This window comes from Cavia porcellus, unplaced genomic scaffold (genome assembly GCF_034190915.1).
Source record: "Cavia porcellus strain 051 isolate PalLab524CR breed Dunkin Hartley unplaced genomic scaffold, mCavPor4.1 scaffold_6, whole genome shotgun sequence".
NCBI lineage: Eukaryota > Metazoa > Chordata > Mammalia > Rodentia > Caviidae > Cavia > Cavia porcellus.
In genome coordinates, this window is record NW_026947489.1 from 62,219,170 (window position 1) to 62,231,738 (window position 12,569).

At 48.0% G+C, this 12,569-nt stretch overlaps 1 long non-coding RNA gene across 1 annotated transcript; it reads left to right on the plus strand.

Moving 5' to 3' along the window:
* The first annotated feature begins 204 nt into the window (after window positions 1-204).
* LOC134476464 (uncharacterized) lies at window positions 205-8,437 on the plus strand. The gene is made up of 2 exons (XR_010048148.1): window positions 205-571; window positions 5,876-8,437. It is a non-coding gene; the product is annotated as an uncharacterized LOC134476464 (long non-coding RNA).
* The last annotated feature ends 4,132 nt before the right edge of the window (window positions 8,438-12,569 follow it).

A 12,569-nucleotide genomic window follows, 5' to 3' on the forward strand; every position in this document is an offset into this window, starting at 1 on the left:
GTCTGCTTATCTCTCTCCTTCTTTCTCCCTCTCTCTCTCAATCTCTCTCTCACTTTTTCTTTCCCCTTCCTTTCAACCAACAAATTTTTTATTTCAGTCACTGCATTTTTCATTTCTACTATAGCCCTTTTAAAAAGGTATCTAAATTCTTACCCATTATATCCATCTTGTAGAAACTTCAACCTATATAAAGACAAAGTTATTTTAGAGTTCTTTAAAGCTCTATTTAGAGTTTATAGTTAGAACATTTTGTTTATTGATATGTCTCCTATGCCTTATTTTTCTCTTAATTATAAGTTGTATTTCCTGTTCCCTCAAAAACATTTTTTATCGGGACTAATATGTCATGGAGACTGGATTCTGTTGTCTTCCTCTGAAGAGTGCTGTGTTCTAAGAGGCAGTTATGTTCCTGGTGGGTCACCTTGAGCTTGTGGAACTTGGATTTATAATTTTTTAGGGTGAGTATCTCTTACAGTTTTGTCCTTGGTTCTGGAACAGTCTCCTTGGGGCTGATTTGCTGTCCTGCTTTCTCTAGGTTTCCAGAGTGAATGTTCAGCAAACCTCAGACCTGGTGAGTTTGAAGCTGATTCTTCAGTCTTCCAGCTCCTACAGTCATGGTGCCGCTCCAAACATAGTACAGGGTGGGAGTGAGGTTAAAGCAGAGCTTGGGCTCCTGCTGACTTTGCCTTCCAGAACTTCCCTGTTGTCCACACAGAAGTGGTTACTCTCATTCTGTTTCCCTCAGGGGAGAGGCAGCACAAATAAGCAGATTGCCTGGACTGTTCCTTGTTCAAGATAGTCTCTAGCAATTTTCTGGCCTTGTCGTGGAGAGCCTGGCATCCAGCTCTCATGGTGCATCGGGAGGAAGCTGTTTGGCTTCAACTCAGGGCAGAGGCTGCAGCCCTGACTTACACTGCTGAGCATGCTGAGCATATGCTCCAGGTGCTGCATGGAGGACATACAAGGAGTGTCCCGTGAGCTCCTTTCCTGATTCATATCAGGTGGCCTCTGCAGCCTTCCTATCCAGGAGCGATCACTGTTTCCTAGCATCTGGCTTTTTTTCTGGCTGTGACCTCTGGTTCCTGGGGAAGGCTGCCTGCCTAGCCCCCCAGCTGGGCTTTGAGGCTAGTGCTGCCCTCAAGCATCTGTGGGTCTCACCTGGACCCTGCAATTACAGCACCTCTTGCCCATCCCCACTGTGGCTTTGGACACCACTTTTGGTTTTCTTAAGATTTCTTTTATTCTTACACAGTGTCTTAGTTACTTTCTTTGTTGATGGAACAAAATACTCAACATCCCCCACTCCACACCATTTACTGGAGGAGAGGCTTATTTAACTTGTATTTCAGTCCATGGTTAGTTGACTCCAAGATAGGACAGCATGGTAGAGAGGCATTGTGAAGGACAGTTGCTTATACCATGGTGGACAGGAAGTAGAGCAGGAAAGAAGACACGGAAGGAGACCGAGCCTTCTAGGTCATGCCATCAGTGACCTATCTCAAGTCAACTGTAGCACCCCCATAATGCAATCACTCGAAATCCCTGCCTCTGAGTTCATGAGGCTCCTGGGAGACATCGTAAGAACTTTGTCTCTTTGTGATGTGGCCTGATTTATAAAGACATTTTTATACTAATGAACCAAGAAGTTCCTGTTCCCAAGGTTTGACCTTATCTTGAGCTGTCCCTGCATGTGATCTCCTCACATGGTAATCCAGGGAGGAGAGACACCTGCCACATGTCGTAGAGAGAAGTGCACTAATTTCCAGGAAAGCATTCCATGCTTGCCTTTTAGGTTGTTTCACTATGTTCTTGGCATAAAAATATTGTATCAAAATGCTAAATATCCATTTTAAAAAGCTTTCTCATGATCCCAAATATCCCCAGGGCTAATTTAAACCAAAGGGGAACTGCAATGTGAAATTGGGTAGGTGACCAAGTCAACAGGTGAGAGAAGCCAGATGTGGACAAACATGGCCAGGACTAGCGGCCTGGTTCAGAGACAGCTTGGCCAGAGCCTTGCTGCCTATAGCATGTTTTCAGACATCTGTTTCTATCAGGACTCTGGGTGCTGACAAACTACTGGGTTCTGGGCACCAGCTAGGTGTGTGAAAGCTCAGCACCCCTCTGCTGTCTCCCAGATGTATTCAAAAGATGGAGCCCATCACAGGTCAGCCCCTGACCAAGAGGACAGAGAAGGGCCATTTGGCCCCTTTGCCTGCCCTAGCCCTGTAGTGGAGAGGATCTGACACCCTATCTCTCATGCTGCCTATCCTGGAATCTGTAGCACATAGATGTGCCAAGGACCCAGGATCAAACTACTCTTCACTGGGCCATTTCCTGGTTTCAGGGGCTGGTTTCAGAGGCAGGGGAGCAGCCTTGGGGCAGAGGTAGGGTTCCTCAACAGTGGATGGGCTGCTCCCTGCTTACCACCTCTGTGGTACCCTCACCTCTGCCCAGAGTTTAGGTGCTGGCTGTGGTGGGTGAAGGAGAAGGTGCTGGCATTCGCTGGTCTCCCATGTCCACAGCATCTTCTGACACCGCTATCAGGTCTGTGCTTAGTCCATGGGCTCATCCTTTTGGGGATTTTCCAAAGCCATAATTCTGACGTGTTACAAGGGCTCCCAGGAGAGGTGAAGGAGGGCTTATATAGGGGAAGGAGGAAGGAGGAGCAAGCCACATAAGTAAGAGCCCTTCCCATCCTGGCAGATGGCAATGACTCTACTTTCTGTCCCTAGGGACACTTTGGACGGGTGGAATCACATGGTTGCCATCTTTAGAGACACTCCATCTTATGTCACCTGGTATAGTGACGCCTTCAGCACCTGTTCCCAGTATAACAATGGCAGGGTTTCATTCCTTCTAAAAGCTGCATAATTTCTCCTCATGTGAGGCTATTTGAATGTGAATGTACATGCATTTCTCTGAATGTCTGCTTTCAATTCTCTGGTGTACTTACTTAAGGGTAGGACTGCTGGTCATGTCGGTGACTTGCTGTGTTCTCTGCTGCTATTGGGGAATACCTGAGACCAGGTCATTTATAGAGGAGAGAGGTTTACTGTGACTCACAGTTCTCCAGGCAAGAATTTCAAGGCTGGGCAGCTGCATGATGTGAGGGTCTTTTGCAGCTTCAATTCACTCAGAAGAGGAAGGGCCAGCAAGCCATGTGAGGGAAAAGAGCCAACTCCTGGCAGCCACCCCATTCCCCAAAGACTTCAGCCCCTCCTGAGGCTCCACCACGACCCAAGTACCTCCCACCATGGTGGCACTGAGGAATGAACACAAACCTGCAGGGCAGCACACACAATCTGGCTTAGAGATTTCATTTTTAAGATTTGAATGTTCTCCTGGCTACTGCACTGTACACATTCCCGCTGGCCGTGCATGAAGCCTCATTTCTCCACGGCCTTTCTATTTTCTGAGCACCTGTCATCCCAGTGAGTATAGTGTGAGAAATCTCACTGTGGTTTACATTTTTGTTTTCCTGACAGTTCATGACATCAAGCCTCGTCTGCATGTTGATTGGCTCTGAGAGACGTCCCTCCCTCCCTTCTGCCCTCAGAGCCGGGCTGTTGGTCTCCCTGTCAAGTGCCCAGAGCTTCTCCTTGCCAGTGTTTGTGCCCACTGTGTCACTGCAGCCCTGTGTCTGGGCCAACTTGACTGTGCCATTTTCCTTTTCTTTTTATTGCTTTAAGAGTAGAATGAATATGCCTTTCCTAGGGATTGTTATAGAACAAAACCACAAGATAAGACAGGTCTAAGGTGAAGTAAAATAAGAAATCATGAGGTGGGCATGAGGTGTGACAAAACTATGGTCACCTAGTAAAATTATGAGCATTCGTTGCTCTTATAATGTTGATTAAACAAAAAAAAATTTTTTTATTGGTACCAGAGATCGAACTCACAACTGCCTGCTTGCAAGGCAGGCGCTTATGCCGCTGAGCTAAATCCCCAGCCCCGATTAAACAAAATTTGAAAGCATAAAATATTTTGGATATTTAAATGAGTTCCAATCCAAAATCTATGAAACAAGGGCAAACTCTTACCTCCTCACATCAGAAGACCTACAAGTGATATAGGGGAAAGAAACTCCCAACCTGCTAAATGTCCAGTACCAGTTTGTATCCTCTAAAATTGAAGAATGAATTCTAGGAACAACAAAGGTTAAGAGTAGAATGTATTTGCTGGGAGCACTTTTCATGGCTTCATCCTATTTCTAGGGCATTAACTTGAATCATCATTTAGAGTGACAGATGTATTGTGCTCTTTAGAATTGAAGGTTAGAAATCTATCAGTGCTCTGGCTTTCACCTGGTGTTGCTGGGAGTGAGTGAGAAATCCTGGCTGTGCCGAAGTGTTCCTTCAAGCCCAGCCCCCTCACAATGGCAGAGCAATGGTGTCACTAATGGCAGCACTAATGCCTTATACAGTGCATAAGCCCAGTAAATATTTGCTGGAAGCTAGGAAAATCCCACAGCAAAAGCACACAAATGGAGTTCATCAAAATGGCAGTGTTTACTCCAGTGCTCAGCGGCATGGGCCAGGGCATTGGGGTCTGAACCTCTCTCCAGGCAATAGGCCGGCAGAGAAGGCTGTGTGCAAATGTGAATCCTGATATGGGACCGTGTGAATCTGTGGAGGATTAGTCATCGGCCTGGATCAAGAGCTTGGGGAGCTTCGGAAGCTTGGGGAGTGTCATGGCCGCCAGCACTAGCATCAGCACTGAGGACTCTGGGTGCAGTGTCCTGTTTTACACTTGCTTCCGTGTTTGGGGGAGCTCTCCACTTATGGCCTGCACACCTCAGACGCGCACTTTCTAGACAGGGAGCAGCTCAGACAGCATGGCCTTCAAATGAGGATTTTGCTAACACACAGTGTTCGCGATGGTCCCCTGGAATCCTAAGGGACAGCTCCCTGCCTCAGCCTCCTGTGATGTTGTTAACATCTCTGCTTGGTCCCTGGAACCCCATGACTCACTGCTCTGGGCCCATGAGCCTTATACTGGCCTCCAGGAGCCTTATACTGTTGGTGGCCCTGGAAGGTATATATTTCCCCACAGCTCTTAAACTCTCATAAAAAATGCAAGCCTTAAATCTTGGATTTTTATGCTAATATCCCAGTGGGCAGATTTCATAGGGATTTTAAGGCATAGCCAAGACAGCTTGATAGTTACCCTGAAATTCTTTCAAACATATACATGGTGGAAATTCTTCTTTGACCTAGAATCTCAGTGCAATTAAGCTTGCTGATGTGTTGGGCGGGCAGGCAAGCGTGAGAAGTTGGGTCTGGCGCTGCTCCTGCCCCATCTTTTCGTGTACATTGTTCATGCTTCTTCCTGAGGTCTTCACAGTGCAGGCCTTCTTGGAGTCTGAAACCCATTCCCATGCATGTGTGGGAGAGGAGGAGGGTGCTGTGTGCTTTAGGGTCTCCCGAATGAGCTACAAAGCTCCTCCAGGCGCCAGACCTTATGTCCCCAACCTGCCCCTGCCACCTTGGCCATCCCCTCCCACCACGGGCTGCAGTGCAAGATCTGAGGGATGAGGCCTCTGGCAACATCTCTGACCCCAAAATGGGAAAATGATATCAGAACATGACAACAGGGGATGCTGTCCAGCCCCTCTTATTGACCACCAATCCTCCTGCTCAGATTCTCTCGAGGCACTTTGCTGTATGGGTCCCCAGAGAGTTCATGATTTAGGTGGCATCTGGGGACTTCACTTTCCTGCCTGAAAATCTCATTTGTTGGCAGATTTTTAAACGGGCTCTTAGGGGACACAACTCCTGGGAATGTTTCAGAGGCCTCACTTAGGTTCTTGTTAGTTCTGCTTTACATTTTGGAGTATTTTCTCATTTATGTGGTTAATTCCTTTGTTTTACAGATGTTTGTTCTCAGGGGACTGGCCCTGTGGCTGGGAAACAGGAAGCCCAGACCCCTACAAGTGTTCAAGGTGATGGAACCGAAGGCAGCTGTGGCTCTCTTGGCACTTGGGGGTGGAAGCTGGCTGGTGACACTGCCCCTGGAGGCAGTTGGGGCTCTCATTCTCCACAGATGTCTGCAGAGGTGGCAGAAGGGATGCTGGGTCCATCTGGAGACATCATGAAAAGAGCAGTTACCTGGTCTGGAATTCATTCCTTTTCCATGCTGTACCCCTGGTGGAGCCCTCTGTTGGCGAGCTCGGTAGGTCCGCACTGATAGGGCTGTCCTCCCCAGGTGAGACCTGAGGCTGCAGCAAAGCTCCTCTCCATTATACTTGGTGTCCTTGCCCTACAGCTGGAGCTTCCTCATCCTTGGAGAGCATGTGGGGTGTGCTCGGGAGGCCACCCACTTTGCCTGCAGCAGAGGTTTCAGTGAGCATTTTTTCTAGAGTTTACATTTTTCTCCTAAATATTTGAGACTAAGCCTATATAGTGCGCACAATAAAACAAATTTCCATTTTAACTTTATAAGCCCTTCTGTTTACAAAAATACCAATCAGAACATGCTGGGCCTGTGAGAGCCCACAACAGGGAGCTCATAGTCAGGCAGACTCAAGGACCTAGGGTGAGGCTGCACCCCAGGAGTTCCTGAGTCATCTGGGGTTTGCCCTGCTTGACCACGAGGGGTTGCTGGGCCTGGGGACAGCAGTTGTGAGGCTGCTCTCCTGTGTGTGTTTGCCACTGTGTCCTGCACGGTTGCTTCTTGCCTTGTTTTGTTCACCTTGGGGCTCCCCAGGTTTCTTCTTCCAAGCCTGGGTGTGCACAGCATCCATGGAACCTTCTCCTGGCCACAGCCCAAACCTCACCCCAGCAACCTCTCCTAAGCAGCAGTAAACTTCAGACCTCAAGATGATATGTTTTTTTTTTTAAGATGATATTTTTTGGAGTGGAGATTTAAAAAAACCAATTAGAAACCAAGTGATTTCAGTTTCTAGCTTTACCCACGTTCTCACCACAACACTCACCAGCGGATTCTATGGTTCTGGTGGTTGCTGGAGGAAAACCAGAAATTTTCAAGGAAAGAGAAATCCTCCCGCTGCTTTGTGGAACCCTGGTCAAGTTTATGTCTTGCGAAAAACATTTCTCACTCCTAAGTGTTGCCATACCACAAGGGGGGGCCCTCTGTGCTGGCTCTCCTAGGCACCCAGCTAGGTGTGGGAGGGGCTGGGTCTCAATGTGCGGCTCTTCTCCCCTCAACCCCTGAGACAGTGAGGCTCTCCCACTAGGTGACTGCAGCTTGCTAGGCTAAAATTCTGGAGTCTCTTTTCTTCATTCTTCCTATCACACAGCCTGCAATGAAAAGCCAAGGGAAGAGCCATGCTTGTTTCTTTTTACTGAGCAGACAAAGAGCAACAGCTTCCTAGAGCCCTTGGCAACAGTTTCTGCCAACTTCCTATCTGTGGGACTTTGGTCAACAGCAGGCTAAGGTTAGACCAATAAAGAGCCAGAGTTAGATCCACAATGGGTCAGGGTTAGACCAGGAGCTGGCTAGGGATAGAGCGATACCTGGCCAAAGTTAGAGGAATAACTCAAGTACTGGATCTGGGTCAGACTGGCTTGCAAGAGCCAATGTTCAAGTTCCAATCTTGAAAGTCAGTTTGTAAACAGTGGTTATGTTTAGATCTCACTTGTTCCCAAAGGCCGTGTGTAGGCAGGTGGCGGGCTGTGCCGTCAAGGGGATGCTGAGGTGATGGCTCTTCTCTCACCCCGTCACTGCCTTGAGGTGGGTGGGTTTCACTGCCACATGCTCCACCATGAGGCACTGCCTCATCAGTACCAGCGGTACCACAAGCTCAGAAGACAGAATCTCTGCAATCATGAGCAGAGACAAGGCTTTATTCCTGTTAGCTGTTTCCCTCAGGTACAGAATGCTAGCACAATAGTCACTATTAAGGATTCAGTTATGGTAACTTACCCATGGAAAGTCATAGATTAATATCATTATATAAGCAAACACATTATATTGAACACAGAAGTGAGAAACACCAAGAACTTGCCCCTTGTGTTTTGCTGTCATTGGTGCTCTGGAGGGTTCTGCATCTTCGATGCCTGTGTGGTGCAAGTGCCAAGAAAGCAAGGAAGACCCAAGGGCCCTGTGTTTGGTTGTTGGCGGAACGGCCTGTCCCCCTGTGACAGGTGAGATGCTGTCATCCATGGTTTATGCCCAGAAGGGACCAAGCAGAGCGTGTGGCTGTTGGCTGGTCATGCCAGGAGACTAGAGGGCTGGGGCTTAGGGCCCAGGGAGTCCAGCAGGGAGGGAGCTGCATTCAACATGAGACCAGTGGTCCTCAGCTAATGAAAGTCCTGGACACCCGGCTCAGGTGGGAACACGGGCTCTGTGTCACTACAGGTTGATGTCCCCCCGAGTTCTGGGGCACACATGTGAGTGGTGCCAGCAGCGCCCCCATCATCCTCTAATGTAGCAGCTGGCTGGGTGCAGACAGGAGTTTGGCAAAATCAAGAAAGCTGCCATGTGAATAAGACTCTAAAGTGTTGGCAATAAGAAGTATTGAACACTATTTTCTGTGTTCTGGGCTATGCATCCCCAGGAAAGCCTGTGACGGCTCTGGTGTGTATGTAACAGGAGCTTTGAGGAGGCCACCGTAGATACGCGGCATCTACTTGCTGAAGGCCACCACTATAGCACCTCTGAGATCTGAATGAAGTGTTTCCTCACTGCCAGCCCATTCCATGGATTTGGGTCTTGTCAGCTCCATCTCTGGTCTCCTCCTACACCTGTGTCCATGTGTCTATGGCTCCCTGCCGCTCTCTGTATCATTTCTCCTGCTGTGCTTCCCAGGAGGGTCTCAGCAAACACACAGTGAATTGGGAAAAGGAGGAAGTATGAAATTTGTGACTTGGCGGGTGAGGAGACAGGAAGGACTGTGCTCATTGCTTCAAACTGTATGGGTAAAACTGAAGGATCAGCATAGATGTTGTTTCACCTTGATTCATGCAGCACAGGGTAGGCGGCACTGCGTGCAGAGCCCTGCCTGAGACCGGCGACACTCAGCTGGAATGTGGCTGTCTCCTAGGCTGGGGCCAGGCCTTGTCTTCCCACCTGTGTGCATCCGCCTCCTGGAGCAGGTGTGGCTGGTCTACCCTAGGATGGCAGCCCGAGTCTGCATGGGGCTGGAGACAGCACTGCTCTGCAGGAGTGAGGGTCTGGGCTGTCCTATAACCCATGCCCTGTGGAGACTTGGACAACCAGAACTGTGAGACAGGGCAAGTGCGCTCTGAACTGGGTCTCTGGCATCTGCTTTATGATATGGATGGCAGGGCTCATGTGTAGTGATCACCCAGCCAACAGTGCAGGCCAAATCCCACATTAGCAAGTTATTTTACAAATAATTTCTGAAAAATCAGAAATGCTCAGTAATCCCTAAGCTAGGACATATTCATCCAAAAATCAGTACCACAAAATTCTAGGAAAGTGTTCAAGTACAGTTTGAACAGAACAGAAATTAGTTGCTCTGAGGGCCAAGAATTCTGAAGATAAGACGAAAACGGGTTTGGATTGGGCTGGGTTGGGAAGCACACCATCCCCCACCTCCCAGTGAGACACCTCAAGGGCAGCAGAGTCATTTAGCTGCTTCCCATGCTGGGTGCTGGGCGGCTCCAGAGCTTTGTGGTGGTAAGACACCCTCTTGGGGTGGCCTTTGATGTGGTTAGGTAAGCACTAAGCAGAGGACAGAGGCACCCTGGGATTTCTTGGAAGCAGTCAGGGCACAGAACCTGTCCTAGTGGTGGAGCCCAGTCCTGGGGTACACAGGCCACCAGCACGTGATGCTGGAGTGGTCCCTGGAAAGCCATGTCCTGCAGGCAGGCTTGTCCTGCTGAGTCTCCTTGGGAATGCAGCAGCTGTATCCCAAGAAGCAGAGCCCCTCATACCTCCTCCTCCACACAGCTTTCCCACCAGTGTTTATGTCCTGTGGTAGGTGGAAGAGCATGGCTCCTCCTCTCACAGCCAAGGCGGCCTTCAAGGTCTGTCCTTGAGCCAGGGAGGGCAGCTTGCTGGGGCCCCTTTAGTGTCGTCTTTGTGGGAGCCTCTGGGGCCCTTTGACCTTTCCCATTCTTCTCGGACTTGGCTCCCAGTTGGTCTGGCAATGACTCAGAGGAAAGTCGTTCTTTGTCTGCTTTGGCAGCAGATGCCTGAGAGGTTGAATTTATAGTTTTCCAGCAAAGATTAATAACCATTCAATGATTAAATGGAAAGATGGCGGATGGTAAACTAACCTCCTGTTCAGAGGTCTCCTTGCCCCTTGGTGTTTGAGGAGGCCTGCAGAAGGCCAGGCGTGGTGGTGCCCTCTGCCCTCTGCGTACTGTGCACAGCTGCATTTGGCCGTGCACGGCTTGTGGATATTCCCTGGTGGTGCTGGCTGAGGGGCAGGAGCCCAGCAATGAGAGGGGCCAGCAGTGCAGCCAGGGCGGCGGGGACATTCTGTGACTTGGTCACCCAACTCTCCTCATTTTTGATTTTTTCTGTGATGTGCACTCTTGTGTCTATTTACATTTTTATTATTTATTTAAGTGGAAGCTTTTGGTTTGTTTTACACAGGAGTTTAGATCCCTGAGTTCTCTTTTTCTAAAATTCATATTTGAAGCTATAAATATCTTCTTGGTAGTACTTGGTTGTAGTCTCACATTTTGGTGCATTTTCTTATTCAGTTCAAACTATTCTGAAATTCCCTTATTTCTTCTTTGATCTGTTTACCAGTAGACAAGTTGCTCAATTTTCAAATATTTGATTTTTAACAATCTTTTGTTGTGAAGTTCTAGTTCTACTTTTGTGTGGCCAGACAATCCACTTTCCATGAGTTTATTCATGCAAAATTCCTCAGTTTCTGCTGTTTGGCCAACATATGGGCTGCTGGGCAGCTGAACAAATCCTCGCCCCAGGACCTTGACCTATGGCTGTTTGGAGGGGGCCTTTTCCGGAGTCACTGGGCTGCTGGCCACTGAGTGGGCACTTGAGAAAACACACATTTTGAAGCTGCTGGGGTCCTACGTATCCCTACATAATCAGGTCGAGTTGACTAATATTCCTGCTCAAATCTGCTCTGTATTTTTGATTTTTTTTTTTTTTTTTTGGAAGCAGAGTCTTGCAATGTAGTTTAGGCTGGATTTGAACTCAAGATGATCCTCCTACCTCAGTCTCCTGAGTGCTGGGATTACAGGTGTGTACCACCATGTCCTGCGTTATTGACTTTTTAATAGGTTCATTTTATCAATTAGAGACATGCATTAAAATGTCCAATTATGGCTGTACATGGGGACACATGCCTATAATCCCAACACTTGGGAGGCTGAGGCAGGAGGATTGCCATAAGCTTGAGTTCAGCGTAGGCTACACTACATATTAAGACCCTGTGTCAAAAACAACAACAACATAGCAACAAACTATGATTGTGAATTTATGTTTCTTCTTAAATTCTGTCAGTCTGGTATCATATATCTTTAATCTTGCTGTGTGCACATTTAGGATGACATTTTCCTGATAAATTGACCCTATATCGTCATGAAGGGGACAAGGGTGAGACTAGGAGAGCGTGTTAAGCAAAGGTGTGGTATTCAGAAGGCAGCAGGCCCCTGTGTGGGACCAGTGGGCTCTGTCGTCCACCTGCTCCTGCATCAAGAGTGGCTGCCCAGAATTTCCCTCTTACATCCTTTCTAGGTGAGTAATTGGATCATGGAATTTGTGCTGCATTATTAACGGTTTACTTGGCAGAGTTAATTACTTGGAGGAATGTGGAGTAGCAGGAGCTCCAAGCCAGAGTTTCCCGCTTTAACGGCTGTTCGGCTGTTCATCCGGTTGCCCTGGGCAGAACCAGCTCCTCCCACAGTGCAGGCATCCCTGGAGGAGGCAGGTGTGCAGACTACCGAGCAGCGGTCCATGGCATGCAGTCCTACGGGCCTCCTAGGCCAGAATCTTTACTTTATATTCATTTCTTAGCCATTGTTATTGATTGAACACTTACCTTATCTTTAATTCTTGTTCATTAGTATTATAAATATCAAATCATAATTCCTCTACATAATTATTTTGCATAACTCTGAACATTAAAGTAGGAAATAAAATTGCAGGGTAAACTGGAATGAACACTTGAGAAGTATTCATTTAAAATATACTTTAAAGTTCAGAGAGTAAATAAGAATGATAAATAATATGCTATGAAATTAACGTTACATAGTGTTGTGAGAATACCTTCACCTAACAAAGCCACACACTGTGGAAGTGACACTTGGCCTGATGCATGCTCACAAGACCTGTGACAATGTTACTGGCAATTAAGGATCCAGATTTAACTGACTTTTCTTACAAAGAGATGTAAGAGTTTGTTAATTCCTTTTTCCTTTTACAGTTGTTGGCTCAATGGTTACCAAAAGCCCACTTTCAGGATGTGGGGTGGCCCTGGGACAAGATGACAGGCCTCTGGGTCCTCATGGAGCCCAGCTCCAGGACACAGGGTGCCTCTGGGACAGCACAGGTATCCTGGTGGTCACCAGACCTAGGTTGCATGGTGGCCTGAGTGTGGGTCTCTGTGGCATCCAATCCCTGTGTCTCAGTGTCATTGGGTGATCCCAAAAGAGACCAGT